Source organism: Lithobates pipiens, unplaced genomic scaffold (assembly GCF_037356315.1).
Source record: "Lithobates pipiens isolate NorthernLeopardFrog02 unplaced genomic scaffold, aLitPip1_a1.2 Scaffold_59, whole genome shotgun sequence".
NCBI lineage: Eukaryota > Metazoa > Chordata > Amphibia > Anura > Ranidae > Lithobates > Lithobates pipiens.
This window is the reverse complement of record NW_027507880.1, coordinates 1,781,763-1,798,127: the sequence shown is the minus strand read 5'-3', so window position 1 is coordinate 1,798,127 and position 16,365 is coordinate 1,781,763. Positions and strand designations below refer to the sequence as shown.

Sequence of the window (16,365 nt, the reverse complement as noted above, 5' to 3'; positions counted from 1 at the left end):
ACGTCAGACCAGGCTGTAAATATTCCTCAGACATCCATAGGTTCCACCATAGGTCAAATGGTTAAACAGTCAGGTTCCAATATTTGACAATAACCGGTCGGCCATAAAGAGGAGGAAAAAGCTCCAAATAGTGTAAAAACGTTTTATTAAAATATTAAAAACAAGAAATGCACTTACAGAGAGTCAAGCACAATGGGGCATGTCACAGTAGGTAGCGCCGGCCGGATGCGAATCCTCCACTCCAGTACCCTTTCTCCAGTTCGTTCGTTAAGAGGCAATGAATAGCGTGTCACACCGCCCGACGCGTTTCGTGAAATATCACGTCTTCTCGGGGCTCGAGAGCCCCGAGAAGACGTGATATTTCACGAAACGCGTCGGGCGGTGTGACACGCTATTCATTGCCTCTTAACGAACGAACTGGAGAAAGGGTACTGGAGTGGAGGATTCGCGTCCGGCCGGCGCTACCTACTGTGACATGCCCCATTGTGCTTGACTCTCTGTAAGTGCATTTCTTGTTTTTAATATTTTAATAAAACGTTTTTACACTATTTGGAGCTTTTTCCTCCTCTTTATGGCCGACCGGTTATTGTCAAATATTGGAACCTGACTGTTTAACCATTTGACCTATGGTGGAACCTATGGATGTCTGAGGAATATTTACAGCCTGGTCTGACGTTTAGAGCATATAATCTTAGAACATCTGGTAAGGAGCCATCTTTATCTATGGTGGTGGTGCACGCTCACAGTTGTCGAACTACTGGAAATTCCGAATAAGTTATAATCATATTTCCGACACGTGGTGGTGTTCTTTTCATGGACTGATTCAACTAATGGGACAATTTATATGACTATTAGTAATTTGTCAACAACACTTAAATTGTTCCTTTATATGTATTATTTTGTTTATTATTATCTGTGAGCTAATACTTATGGGGTATTCATTTACACCTATTAGGTTCTAGTTACAGACGGTATCCTACACATATTTTTTTATCACTAGATCTAAGTTTTGAGATATTAGTTACTGATACAATTTCACGAATTGAGGTAATTAAATTTTCGATTTATTCGTTATTGGGATTATACACGACCTAAGTTTATACTTAGGACAGCGCGGTTCTTTTTTGTAATTCACGTCTTTGGTATGTGGCCTTCTCTATCTGTTGCCCTGTGTCCATAACCATGATGTTGTTTTTGTTGCTCTGGACTAGGGATGAGTCGAACACCCCCCCAGTTCATTTTGCACCAGAACCTGAGAACGGACCAAAAATGTGTGCAAACTTTAGAACCCTGTTAAAGTCTATGGGACGCGAACATTTGAAATCAAAAGTGCAAATTTTAAAGGCTAATATGCAAGTTATTGTCCTAAAAAGGGTTTGGGGACCGGCTCCTGCCCCAGGGGACATGTATCAATGCAAATAAAAGTTTTAAAACGTCAGTTTTTTCGGGAGCACTGATTTTAACTACTTCCCACCCGGCCAATGTATATATACATTGGCCGGGTGGGAGCTCTCTCCTTCTGACTGGATGTTCAGCAACATCCTTCAGAAGGAGGGGGATTGCCCGTGTGCCCGCACAGCGGCACAATCCTGGTGCACTCGTGTCACCTGGACATGGCGCATCTCGGATCAGCAGGAGGGCTTTGTGATTTGCCCTCCTGATCACATGATGGCCGTGTCCAATCACAGCTGCCATGTGATGTAAACAAACAGCCGGTTGCCAGGCAATTGGCTCTCCTCACACGGAAGTCGTCGCTGAGGAGAGGAGAGCAGATCCCTGCATCAGGCTGGTGATCAATGAGTATGAGCTGTTTTTTTACAGCTTTTCACTCACTGATCACCAGTCTAGTGTAAAACACACATGCACATATGTCCCCAAAACGCACATGTCCCCAAATAATAAACACACATGTCCCCAAATAATAAACACACGTGTCCCCCACATATGTCCCACTAAAATCACATGTCCCAATGATTATCTGCACACATATATCCGTGATCACCTGCACACATCTGTACATGATCACACAAACCAATTATTATGCACTTGACAGAATTTTTTTTACCAAAATCATGTAGCAGAATAAATTTTGAGTTCAATTTATGACAAAATTCGATTTTATTGGATTCCTTTTAAAATAGAAAGAAGAAAATATTGTTTTTTTCCCCAAATTTACACTCTTTTTTCGCTTATATCGCAAAAAATAAAAAACTGAGTTGTGAATAAATAATATAATAATGGTTAATGATGCTTAAAATGAAAAAAAAAAAGTGAAATATTCCTTTAAATATCGTGCCTGGGGGGTGTCTATAGTATGCCTATGAAGTGGCGTGTATTTCCCATGTTTAGAACAGTCCCTGCACAAAATGACATTTCTAACGGAAAAAAGTAATTTAACCACTTGACCACTGGGCACTTAAACCCCCTTTATAACCAGACCAATTTTCAGCTTCCGGTGCTCTCACATTTTGAATGACAATTACTCATTTAGTCATGCAACACTGTACCCATATGACATTTTTGTCCTTTTTTCACACAAGTAGAGCTTTCTTTTGGTGGTATTTAATCACCGCCGGGTTTTTTTTTTGTTGTGCTATAAAAGAAAAAAGACCGAAAATTCTGTAAAACAAATTAATTTTTTCTTTGTTTCTGTTATAAAATTTAGCAAATTAGTAATTTTTCTTCATTAATTTTGTCAACATGTTAAGTAACCGCCCTGTAGCCATCATTCGGCTATGGGCCGGTTGTTAACTGGTTAAGTCATTTTGGCAGCTGGACCTACCAATACATAGATATAAATGTATTGTGAAATAGAAGTAAGGTGCTCATTTAAATGGTACTTAATTGTACAATGGTACTCACCAAGGTAGACACAAGAGACCTGGAGAAGATGAAGCAGAAGATCCAGAGTGGTCATATATATATATATATATATATATATATATATATATATATATACTGATATGTTATCTGACTATGTACATATTTCGACCTGCAAACTATAGTAAGTAAATCAAAAACAGCAAATACAAACTTTGACCCCAAAATAATGATTCCAGTAAGCAGATTTTTAGTGTTTACAAAGACATGCTTTGGTTTACCATGAGACATAGAAGATCTACAATTATTAAACTTCTGTGTGCATAACCCGTTTTTTACAGAGATGACAGTAAATGAAAAATGGATTTCAGGAAACATGGCACTGTCAAAATTTACTTTACAGTATTGCACAAATAATTATATTTTTTTAAAGTCAGATTTTATTTAAAGATAGAAAAAGTTTTCCATTTACATAGTAACATAGAAACACGTTGTCACACAGGAAAGATAGACAATGAAAGATAAAGATAGGACTAAAAGACAGCACTGAGCACACAAAGTCCCGTCACCTGAAAACTTTGGTGGCATTCTATAAACATTCACTCTAACCACAGTTAGCATTGAAATTGATATATGAAATAAGCAATTGAGAGGTTCATTACATCTATCCAACTGGACCATATTGCATCAAATTTGCCATTGTATTGCGGAGGAGGTGTGTATGCTTTTTAAAATGATATACGTCTTTGATTCAGATTTCCACTCTTCAATAATTGGTGGAATAGCAGGTACCCATTTACAGCTAGCATTTTCTGTGCTGAGTGATCTTGAAACAGTTAAGGTTAAGTATTATCCAACACAGTTGAGTAACATAGCCTAGTATACATGTTAGAGGATCAGGATTCATGGTAATACCATAAAGTCAACTTAAGGTTGTGATGACCTTGTTCCATTACCTCCTAAGCTTTGGTCATCTCCATAATAAATGTATGTGGTTACCCTGCATGTGGTTACACCGATACACTGTGAATTCTCTTCACGACCAGTTCTGTAAAGAAAGTCAGCTGTACAATGCACTCTGTGAAGGATATAAAAAACAAAGGATTCGCCCTGGGACTTCAAATGAAGTGGGTACTGTTTCCGCCAGTTAACATAACAGTAGTAAATATAGTATATGGTTTATTCAAATACAATTGTTTACATGCATAAATAACACCAACAGTTGGCAATTAAAAAAGATACATGAACAAGGAATATTGGTACATAAATGTAGTAGTAGTCATAGTACACGGGCATAATACTACCCGACTATTTTCGCTAGATCCAGCTTGCTCTTCAGGGGTGGATGTGTGTAACAATGTACCTAGGATTAACAAAAATATATATATGTTTGGCAATATAGCACAGTATTAGTTATAAAGGCACAGGGTAGGAGGGGTTGTGGGTCCCCATACTTACCACTGAGCTTGACCATGGCTCCAGGTGTGCGGCCTCAAGACGGCGGCAGCAGATCCCCAGGGAACTGAGGGGGCAGAGTCAGATGGGACCCCACCCAGGGCCAAACGGAGAGCAGGCATGGCATAGGTGTAGTGATGTATCCCTAGAGACCTCGTTACATTTAGATACTATACTAGGTTACTCATTCTCCAACACAATTTTTATTCGACTATTGTTATATACCCTGCCTCCTTGTGTGATTCCTTGGTTGGTGCTAGCGATTTTTGTCTCGCATTGGGAGCTGCGATGTGTATAAAGGGAGGCTTTTCCATGTCTCCTGGTGTCCCCATCTGTTTTTGGGTGGATGGGGACACCTACACATCGGCACCATGTTCAGGCGTCAGAAGCATGAATAATCGTAATTAACCAAAATTCTTATTTCATATTATCTGTCCCCTGGCGTCTCTGCACTGAGAACCGAGTGATCGAACACCAACATCGCTTGGTTTTTAGAGCTCCATGAACAGAGAGCTGTAGACTGTTAGTCACAGCTCTCTGCTCTGCCCCCTCTTCACTCACTGGAGCGCTGGGCTGTGTAGAGGGCGGGGGTGGACAGCTCAGGCTCTCAGCGGCTCGCTGAGAGGCAGAGCTGGTTGTCAATCCAGGCACCTGGTGGATCCAGACTTTATTGTCGTGATGACGCAGTGGACTGACATTCATGACGTCAGCAGAGAGTGGAAATTACATTTCTAAAGGAAAAAAACTAATTTAAAGCTACTCGCAGCTACAATGAATTGTCCGACAATACACATAACAGTTCATTGATAAAAACAGCATGGGGATTTCCCCACAGGGGAACTCCGAACCAAAATTAAGAAAAACAAATGTGTGGGGGTCCCCTGAAATTCCATACCAAACCCTTCAGATCTGGTATGGATATTAAGGGGAACCCTGCGCCAGAATGTAAAAAAAAAAAATGTCATGGGGTCTCCTTCAAAATCCATACCAGACCCTTATCCGAGCACACAACCTGGCTGGCCGCAGGAAAAGAGGGGGGAGGAGAGAGCGCCCCCATCTTGAACCATACCAAGCCACATGCCCTCAACATTGGGAGGGTGCTTTGGGGTAGCCCCCCAAAGTACATTGTCCCCATGTTGATGGGCATCTTCCTCTGCTGCGTCTTCTTCCCCGCTTCATTCTTGGTTGTCACTGGGTGGCCCCGCTCTCCATTATATAAGAACTGTCAGAAGAAGAGAAGCTTCACACAGCGGGAGCCTCCCATGGATGCAGAGCGGCCCAAGAACGAAGCGGGGAAGAAGACGTCGTGGAGGAAGATGCCGGACGAGAACACCAGAGCAAGAAGCAGAGGATCGGAGGAAGGAGCAGCGGAAGAAGAAGATGGAGGAAGAAACCAAAGGAAAAAGGAAGGAAGAAGACCCAAAGAAGATGGAAAGAAGAAGACTTTAAATAAAGGAATTGTCAAAAACTGTCTCTTGTCATTTTTTACACTTTTTTTGTGAAATGGTAGGGGTACTTTTTTACCCCATTACCATTTCACACGGGGGGCAGGATCTGGGTGTCCCCTTGTTAAAGGGGGCTTCCAGATTCCGATAAGCTCTCTCGTCCCCCCTTTTTCCTGTGGCCTGCCAGGTTGCGTGCTCGGATAAAGGTCTGGTATGGATTTTTAGGAGGCCATTTTTTTTTTTACATTTTGGCGCGGGGTTCCCCTTAATATCCATACCAGACCTGAAGTGCCTGGTATGGAATTTGGGGGGACCCCAATGCATTTGTTTTTCTTAATTTTGGTTCGGGGTTCCCCTGTGGGGAAATCCCCATGCTGTTTTTATCAATGAACTGTTATGTGTATTGCAATTCATTATAGCCGCGAGTAGTTTTAAATTACTTTTTTTTGGATTGATACTTGTCCCCTGGGGCAGGACCCAGGTCCCCAAATACTTTTTATGACAATACCATGCATATACGCCTTTAAAATAAGCACTTTTGATTTTTCCCATAGACTTTTAAAGGGTGTTCCGTGGCTTTCAAAATTGTTCGCTGTTCAGAGAAATGGCGAACAGCCAATGTTCGAGTCGAACATGAGTTTGACTCGAACATAAAGCTCATCCCTGGTGGGGAGCAATTCTCTCAGCCAGCCATGTGTTGGAGTTGGTCCACAATAAAATAAGTATAAACTAAAAATCTAGCAAGCAGGCAAAGCACTTCAGAAAAATAAGGGTGGTAAATATATATTTGCTACAAAACAACTCAACTCAAACAATTTACAGTGCAAAAGGATATATCTACCATGTTACATAGTTACATAGGAGGTGAGGTTGAAAAAAGACAAAAGTCCATCAAGTCCAACCTATGTGTGTGATTATACTGTATGTCAGTATTACATTGTATATCCCTGTTTGTTACGGTCATTTAGATTCTTATCTAATAGTTTCTTGAAACTATCGATGACCCCTGCTGGGACCACCGCCTGTGGAAGGGAATGGAATTCCACATCCTTGCCGCTTTTACAGTAAAGTAGTTTAAGGATAAACCTAAGGATTTAAGTAGTTTAAGGTCAAAACTCTTTTCTTCTAATTTTAGTGAGTTGCTACAAGCTTTCTTCCACAAAAAAGTTTTATCCTTATTGTGGCGTCACCAGTACGGTATTTGTATATTGAAGTCATATCCCCTCTCAAGTGTCTCTTCTCCAGAGAGAATAAGTTCAGTGCTCGCAACCTTTTCTCATAACTAATATCCTCCAAACCCTTTATTAGCTTTGTTGCCCTTCTTTGTACCCGCTCTATTTCTAATACATCCTTCCTGAGGACTGGTGCAAAGAACTGGACAGCATACTCCAGGTGCGGCCGGATCAGTGTCTTGTAGAGCGGGAGAATTATAATTTTATCTCTGGAGTTAATCCCCTTTTTAATGCCAATATTCTGTTTGCGTTGTTAGCAGCAGCTTGGCATTGCATGCCATTGCTGAACCTATCATCTACTAGGACCCCCAGGTCCTTTTCCATGCTAGATTCGATCAGGGGTTCTCTCTCCAATGTATAGATTGCATTCATATTTTTGCCACCCAAATGCATTATTTTACATTTCTCTACATTGAACCTCATTTGCCATGTAGTTGCTCACCCCATTAATTTGTTTTGCAAGGCTTCCACTTCCTGCGGAGAAGTTATTGCCCTGCTTAGCTTAGTATCGTCCGCAAATACAGAGATTGAAAAAACAAAAAGGGTCTGGTGTCACCGGTGACACACCTCCATCCCTGAAATATGAAAAAAAAGATTTACCGTAATGGGACTTTAAGTGAGGTGGGCACCATTTGGCCAAAAAGCATCATACTAGTAACTAGAGTATAAAGTATATGCGTTTATTCAGGTAAAAGTCATGCATACATCAGCAATGGCCAGTTGTAAAACAACATACATGTAAAATGGACAATGGGTACACAAATGGATAATAAACATGTAATAAATGGGAACCTGGTGTACCCTATGAATAGAAAACGTGATACACAAGCATGTAGTGTACCAAAGGCTTTTCACAAGACCAAGCTTGCTCTTCCGGGGTTGATGCGTGTACAGATGCACCTAAAATGGAAGACAATAGGTAGGTGGTATAGTATTGATAGACTAGTTGCAGAGCGTGGGAGCCATAATGCGAGGTCCCATACTCACCACTAAATAAGGCCAGGACAACAGGTGTACGGTTCCCAGAGGCAGCAGCAGGTGTTTTACCCAGGAACTGAGGCGGAGCACATGATAGCTAGAGATGGGCCAAACACCCCGCTGCTTGGTTTGTAGCAGAACTCCAGAACAGGGGAAAAGTTCTGACCCAAACAGCAAACCCCATTAACCACTTGCCTACCGCTGCACGCGATATACGTTGGCACAATGGCAGCGGTGAGCAAATGGGCGTACCTGTATGTCCCCCTTAATTGGCGAGGCTAGAGGGCACGCATGCCATGTACACCATGACCGTGCCCCAGGACCCGCGGACTTGATGTTCGCCGGTTACCGGCAATCGTGTCACAGAGCCAAAGAATGGGGAAGATCACTGCTCCCTGTCATTGGTAGCAGTGATCACTGTCATGTGGGTGGAAGCCCATCCCCCCACAGATAGATTCACTCCCTAGGACACACTTAACCCCTTGATCTCCCCCTAGTGTTTAACTCCTTCCCTGCCAGTGTCATTTACACAGTAATCAGTGCATTATTATAGCACTGATCTCTATATAAATGACAATGGTCCCAAAATAGTGTCAGAAGTGTCTGATGTGTTCGCCATAATGTTGCAGTCACAATAATAATCGCGGATCTATAAATCAGAAGTTGAATACAGAAATAAAATAAATTGTCAAAAAAATCACCTTGTAGCGCTCAACTACTACTAGAAGAGATAAAGTTATAACATTGATAGTAAAACTATATTAGCCCCACAATTATATAAATTCACATGTGCATAATCAATAGTGACTCAATAGTGATAGACTCTACTACAATACAATGCAAGTGTGAAAAAATAGTAGAAAAAATAAAAATAAATGTGTAGAGAACAAAGAATATATAAAGTCCATAAAAAGAAATCCAAAATACGGGAAACTTTCTTTTATGTGAAAATTCAGTGTCCGTATACCACAAAGCCTTCACCACACCCTTGGTGTTCGTGACCCCCCTCGTATGGAGCACTCACCAGCTGTACTGCTCAGCACTCTCGTGTTGAGCCAGAAAAGCGTTTAAAGATCTTATGAATGATGTTGATCAATATCCAGCAATCGCTTGCAGTATAATTCCCTTCAGATATCAATAGAGTTTCATCTCAAAGTACCTCAAGGAGACAAAAAGACTTTCCATAGTGTAACACTGTAAAAATCTTTTAATCTCAATAAAAAACACTCATTATTACACTCACATGAACCAAACTTGAATGAAAGCACTTCAAAACACTCCACTTCTCAACAACAGCTTCCTTTCCTCAGAGGCATCGGTGAGCACACTAGATACTGGCAGGGTTAACAGCATGAACACCGTCTCTATTAATGATTGCTGTATGGTACCTGACAGCAGAACATCAAGTTGAAATCAGCGCCAAACAATCCCGTCCAGTCCTCTCTCCTGTGTCTCCTCCTCTCTCCGCCTCAGCTGTGCTCCTTAGTGTGTCAAAGAATAGTTGCCAGATAGCCACGCCCCCGACATGTTTCGTCACAAGACTTCCTCATGGGATTGGCTATCCAGCTCTCAGATCAACCCTTTTATTCAAATTGACAGGCAACCATCCCATAATATCCCGGGAGTCCCCACCTCCACCATTAAATCAGATTGGGTGTCAGCACCGTGCGGCGAATCAATCGCTGTCCAGTACAGCCCCTCCCCCACGTGGGTCCAGCCGCCGAACGCATCCACATAACTCCACTGTTAAAAACATCCGCCGACCACCTCTGCGATGTGCGCGTCTTACCGCGCATGCGCGGAGCCCCGGAGCCACCCATCAAGCCCACACACCGCTCAGCACTTCCGCCAATACCCTACACGATGTGCGCATCCAACGCACCCATCGCGCATGCGCGGAGCTTCAGAACCACCCACTACACCCACACCTCGTTCAGTCCTCATCAGCTGCGCAGGCACCATCCCTCTCGTTGCACCAACCCACAGCCAGCGCAACACGGCGGAGCTACCAGCCTCCTCCCCACCAACGTCACAAGTTACTCATGTGTGATCACCATTCGCCAACAGGGGCAAAGGGGCCGGCGCACTCCCAGGGCCAACCCCACATCGTAACCACACACAAGTAAATTCTATGCATCTCCCTCCCCCCTAGGCAGGCACTTCACACATACATTGCCTAAACCTAGCAAAATGATACAAAGAAACACCCTCCCAGACGTCATTAGTCAGCCAGGCTGAGTGTTGCGTGTGACTGTATTGATCACCCTCATATTTGGGTCAATGCACTGAACCCCAGAAAGTACGTGGAGCGAGCACTGAATATTTATACGCATACCCGCCAGACCCTGAATGTTTAAACAGCACTCCAGACAAAAATTAAAAATTAAAAATTGAAAATAAAAAAATAAAAAGAAATACTGAGATGGCAAATATTAAACTAGAGAATAGGTGAAGCTAGCCACATCCCTCCTCCACTCACTTCCCACATCCCATCTTACACATATTGCAGAAAGCAATATCTATAAAACTTATGCCAATTCCACCAGCTGCCATATCCCTGTGTTACCAATGCCTGAGAGTTTACATCAGCATGAATAAATCTAATATTTCCTCACATCTCAGAGGACGCACTTTATCCAACACAAATTCAATATAACAGCACTCTCAGAACACATACGGCAAGCATAGATAAAACTATAAAACTAATAACATTTATGTGGATTAACTTCCTCAAGCACATCTAATTATTTGTACATGATGAGTGTACATATTATTTAAAAAAATGACAGATATATAAGTGGGAACACCCATCTAGCTCCACAACTAAATCTATCACAATAAAAAATATTAAATAATAAATAAAAAAATAATATCGACAAATTGTAGAAACAGATGAACTTTAACATAGGCGCCATACATAGCACCCCCAAATTACTCATAATGCACATCTTTATACCCAGGATCTCTATAATTATGTGTGCATATATCCCCCAAGCTTACTCATGTTAAGATCGAATATACAAAAGGGGGGGGGCCTCTACCCAAAGGGTGTGCCCCATTAGCAATAGCTATTGTTCACTCAGAAAGAAGAGAATCTCATCCCCATTAAATGGATATCAAGAATTGTTAATAAAGCTATTGACATCCAATTCGATATTCATTCCCATTGGTGTCAAGCTTCTCATCAAAAATATCCATTTTGTTTCCCTTTGGGACAAATCCCTAATTCGGTTTGAACCCCTCCAAGAGGGATGGACATGATCTATGCCACAGAACTGTAAAAGGCTTGGGTCCTGTTGGTGACATTCCTTGAAATGCATTGATACACTGTGGTATTTATAACCCTTACGTATATTGGCCAGGTGTTCGGAAATCCGAATCCTCAGCAGTCTCTTAGTGCGTCCCACATAAAAGAGGTTGCAGGGGCACCATAGCAAATATACAACATATGACATGTTGCAAGTCTTGAATTCCTCTATCTTAAAAGTTTCTCCCATTCCATTAGTAACTGAGGTGATGCCTCTGTTAACTTGTCAAACAGTTCTGCAGCAAGTGCGTCTTCTGCACGCATAAAATCCTTTTAAATCTCCGGAAATAGTTTGTCTAACCGGGGGGTCCAATACCTTCCTGACAATTTTGTCCCCAATATTAGGTGCCTTTGGACCCACGGCTGATGTGGCAAGCTTGTATACCATTATCCAACACCAGGATGCGTTATTGGCCCTAAATTGGTCTATGAGTAGAAGGGAGGATATCCATCATGCCCGAAAGCTGTTTGTGGGCCATGCATTAGATTTTTGTATGTCCCACAATTATTTTTGGTATGGAGGGGCATTCTACTCCCAGCGTGTTGGCGTGGCAATGGGGACTAAGTATGCTCCAAGCCTCGCCAACCTCTTTATGGCTGAGTGGGAAGATAGGGTTGTCTTTTTAAACAAACCTCAACAATTGATCTTCTATCGGAGATTTATAGATGATGTGTTGTTTATCTGGGTGGGGACTGAACAAACAGTTAGAATGTTCATGGAGGGATTGAATTCCAATTCTAATAACATCAGGTTGGACTTCAATATCAGCCCTAAAAGTGTCAACTTTTTGGACCTCACCATAGAAAGGGATGTGGACCAGTTGAAGACAACTGTATTCTTCAAGACCACAGACCGAAATAGCTACTTGTCCACGAGGAGTGGTCATCACCCCACTTGGATAAGGAACATCCCGAAGGGACAATTTCTGAGGGTCCGCCGTAATTGCACCACAGATGCGGACTTTGGTGTTCAATCTGGGGTCTTGAAGAACAGATTTTTACAAAAAGGCTATAATGTCACCTGTCTGGATACTATCATAGAGGAGGTTGGAAATACTCCTAGGAGTGTATGCCTTCAGGGACACGTTAAGACGAGGGATGAGGCACAACATCAATTTAAATTTTTATCAGGTTACCACCATCAATATAAAGATATAGAACAGATTTTCGCCAAACATTGGCACAATTTAGGTAGGGATAAGCACCTGGGTCCAATTTTACCAACCTGTCCCAAGTTTATCTATAAAAGGGCACCTAATATTGGGGAAAAAATTGTCAGGAAGGTATTGGACCCCCCGGTTAGACAAACTATTTCCGGAGATTTAAAAGGATTTTATGCGTGCAGAAGATGCAGTTGCTGCAGAACTGTTCGACAAGTTAACAGAGGCATCACCTCAGTTACTAATGGAATGGGAGAAACTTTGAAGATAGAGGAATTCATGACTTGCAACATGTCATATGTCGTATATTTGCTATGGTGCCCCTGCAACCTCTTTTATGTGGGACGCACTAAGAGACTGCTGAGGATTCGGATTTCCGAACACCTGGCCAATATACGTAAGGGTTATAAATACCACAGTGTATCAATGCATTTCAAGGAATGTCACCAACAGGACCCAAGCCTTTTACAGTTCTGTGGCATAGATCATGTCCATCCCTCTTGGAGGGGTTCAAACCGAATTAGGGATTTGTCCCAAAGGGAAACAAAATGGATATTTTTGATGAGAAGCTTGACACCAATGGGAATGAATATCGAATTGGATGTCAATAGCTTCATTAACAATTCTTGATATCCATTTAATGGGGATGAGATTCTCTTCTTTCTGAGTGAACAACAGCTATTGCTAATGGGGCACACCCTTTGGGTAGAGGCCCCCCCCTTTTGTATATTCGATCTTTACATGAGTAAGCTTGGGGGATATATGCACACATAATTATAGAGATCCTGGGTATAAAGATGTGCATTATGAGTAATTTGGGGGTGCTATGTATGGCGCCTATGTTAAAGTTCATCTGTTTCTACAATTTGTCGATATTATTTTTTATTTATTATTTAATATTTTTTATTGTGATAGATTTAGTTGTGGAGCTAGATGGGTGTTCCCACTTATATATCTGACAATTTTTTAAATAATATGTACACTCATTATGTACAAATAATTAGATGTGCTTGAGGAAGTTAATCCACATAAATGTTATTCGTTTTATAGTTTTATCTATGCTTGCCGTATGTGTTCTGAGAGTGCATTTATATTTAATTTGTGTTGGATAAAGTGCGTCCTCTGAGATGTGAGGAAATATTAGATTTATTCATGCTGATGTAAACTCTCAGGCATTGGTAACACAGGGATATGGCAGCTGGTGGAATTGGCATAAGTTTTATAGATATTGCTTTCTGCAATATGTGTAAGATGGGATGTGGGAAGTGAGTGGAGGAGGGATGTGGCTAGCTTCACCTATTCTCTCGTTTAATATTTGCCATCTCAGTATTTCTTTTTATTTTTTTATTTTCAATTTTAAATTTAAAATTTTTGTCTGGAGTGCTGTTTAAACATTCAGGGTCTGGCCGGTATGCGTATAAATATTCAGTGCTCGCTCCACGTACTTTCTGGGGTTCAGTGCATTGACCCAAATATGAGGGTGATCAATACAGTCACACGCAGCACTCAGCCTGGCTGACTAATTACGTCTGGGAGGGTGTTTCTTTGTATCGTTTTGCTAGGTTTAGGCAATGTATGTGTGAAGTGCCTGCCTAGGGGGGAGGGAGATGCATAGAATTTACTTGTGTGTGGTTACGATGTGGGGTTGGCCCTGGGAGTGCGCCTGCCCCTTTGCCCCTGTTGGTGAATGGTGATCACACATGAGTAACTTGTGACGTTGGTGGGGAGGAGGCTGGTAGCTCCGCCGTGTTGCGCTGGCTGTGGGTTGGTGCAACGAGAGGGATGGCGCCTGCGCAGCTGATGAGGACTGAATGAGGTGTGGGTGTAGTGGGTGGTTCTGAAGCTCCGCGCATGCGCGATGGGTGCGTTGGATGCGCACATCGTGTAGGGTATTGGCAGAAGTGCTGAGCGGTGTGTGGGCTTGATGGGTGGCTCCGGGGCTCCGCGCATGCGCGGTAAGACGCGCACATCGCAGAGGTGATCGGCGAATGTTTTTAACAGTGGAGTTGTGTGGATGCGTTCGGCGGCTGGACCCACGTGGGGGAGGGGCTGTACTGGACAGCGATTGATTCGTCGCACGGTGCTGATACCCAATCTGATTTAATGGTGGAGGTGGGGACTCCCGGGATATTATGGGATGGTTGCCTGTCAATTTGAATAAAAGGGTTGATCTGAGAGCTGGATAGCCAATCCCATGAGGAATTCTTGTGACGAAACATGTCGGGGGTGTGGTTATCTGGCAACTATTCTTTGACACACTAAGGAGCACAGCTGAGGTGGAGAGAGGAGGAGACACAGGAGAGAGGACTGGACGGGATTTTTTGGTGCTGATTTCAACTTGATGTTCTGCTGTCAGGTACCATACAGCAATCATTAATAGAGACGGTGTTCATGCTGTTAACCCTGCCAGTATCAAGTGTGCTCACCGATGCCTCTGAGGAAAGGAAGCTGTTGTTGAGAAGTGGAGTGTTTTGAAGTGCTTTCATTCAAGTTTGGTTCATGTGAGTGTAATAATGAGTGTTTTTTATTGAGATTAAAAGATTTTTACAGTGTTACACTATGGAAAGTCTTTTTGTCTCCTTGAGGTACTTTGAGATGAAACTCTATTGATATCTGAAGGGAATTATACTGCAAGCGATTGCTGGATATTGATCAACATCATTCATAAGATCTTTAAATGCTTTTCTGGCTCAACACGAGAGTGCTGAGCAGTACAGCTGGTGAGTGCTCCATACGAGGGAGGTCACGAACACCAAGGGTGTGGTGAAGGCTTTGTGGTATACGGACACTGAATTTTCACATAAAAGAAAGTTTCCCGTATTTTGGCTTTCTTTTTATGGACTTTATATATTCTTTGTTCTCTACACATTTATTTTTATTTTTTCTACTATTTTTTCACACTTGCATTGTATTGTAGTAGAGTCTATCACTATTGAGTCACTATTGATTATGCACATGTGAATTTATATAATTGTGGGGCTAATATAGTTTTACTATCAATGTTATAACTTTATCTCTTCTAGTAGTAGTTGAGCGCTACAAGGTGATTTTTTTGACAATTTATTTTATTTCTGTATTCACCTTCTGATTTATATATTTGCATTTTTTAAGTAGCAGCTGGAGTTAGGGTGTTTTTAGCGCTGTGATGATACACTAAGTTGGCGGTCTTTTAAAGTGTGTATCCTGATTTTTATAATAATAATCGCAGATCGCTGCCATTACTAATAATAAAAAAATAATAATAAAAATGCCATAAAACGATCCCCTATAACTTTTGCGCAAACCAATCAATATACACATATTGAGATTTTTTTTTTACCAAAAATATGTAGAATACATATCAGCCTAAACTGAGGAAAAAAACATTTTTTTATATATTTTTAGGGGATATTTATTATAGCAAAAAGTAAAAAATATTGCTTTTTTTCAAACTTTATGCTCTTCTTTTGCAAAAAGTGCTCTGGTCAGGAAGGGGGTAAAATCTTCCGAGGCTGAAACAGTTAAAGTCTACGGGAGCTGAACATGAGAAATCAAAAGTGCCCATTTTGAAGGCTTATATGCAAGTAACTGACCATAAAAGGGACATGGGGGGCTGGGTACTGCTCTGAAGGACATGTATCCATGCAAAATACATTTTTAAAAAACAATAGTTTTGTCAGGAGCAGTGATTTTAATGATGCTTAAAGTGCAACAATAAAAATGATAAAATATTTTAAATATAGTTTGGGGGGGGGGGGGGTTCCCATTAGTCTGCCTGAAAAGTGGCACATCTCTGCCCTGGGGCCGCTCCTCTCTATAACACGGTCCCGCCCCCCTATATAGGCGGAGTATTGATTCTATCTACTATCACACAAGCAGGTCTAGGGGGGCGGGGCCGTGTTATAGCACGGCCACCGAACACAGCCAGCCAGCCAGCTCTGTGATACACAGTAAGCGATGCCGCCCTGTGTGCCTGGATAGGAGGAGAA

At 41.9% G+C, this 16,365-nt stretch overlaps 2 protein-coding genes across 3 annotated transcripts in view; one reads left to right on the top strand and one right to left on the bottom strand.

Annotated features, from left to right (window-relative positions):
- LOC143958169 (pulmonary surfactant-associated protein A-like) overlaps window positions 1–2,988 on the bottom strand; it is a 29,421-nt gene extending 26,433 nt beyond the window's left edge. Inside the window, exon 1 of one of the 2 annotated variants that reach the window (XM_077467627.1) lies at window positions 2,863–2,988. The gene's annotated coding sequence lies outside the window, so the exon portion shown is untranslated. Of the gene's footprint in view, window positions 1–2,507; window positions 2,570–2,862 lie in introns of those variants that run through there. The other variant, XM_077467628.1, reaches the window with a different exon arrangement.
- LOC143958170 (mannose-binding protein C-like) overlaps window positions 1–16,365 on the top strand; it is a 586,186-nt gene that overhangs the window by 104,346 nt on the left and 465,475 nt on the right. The gene's annotated exons all lie outside the window — the stretch shown is intronic.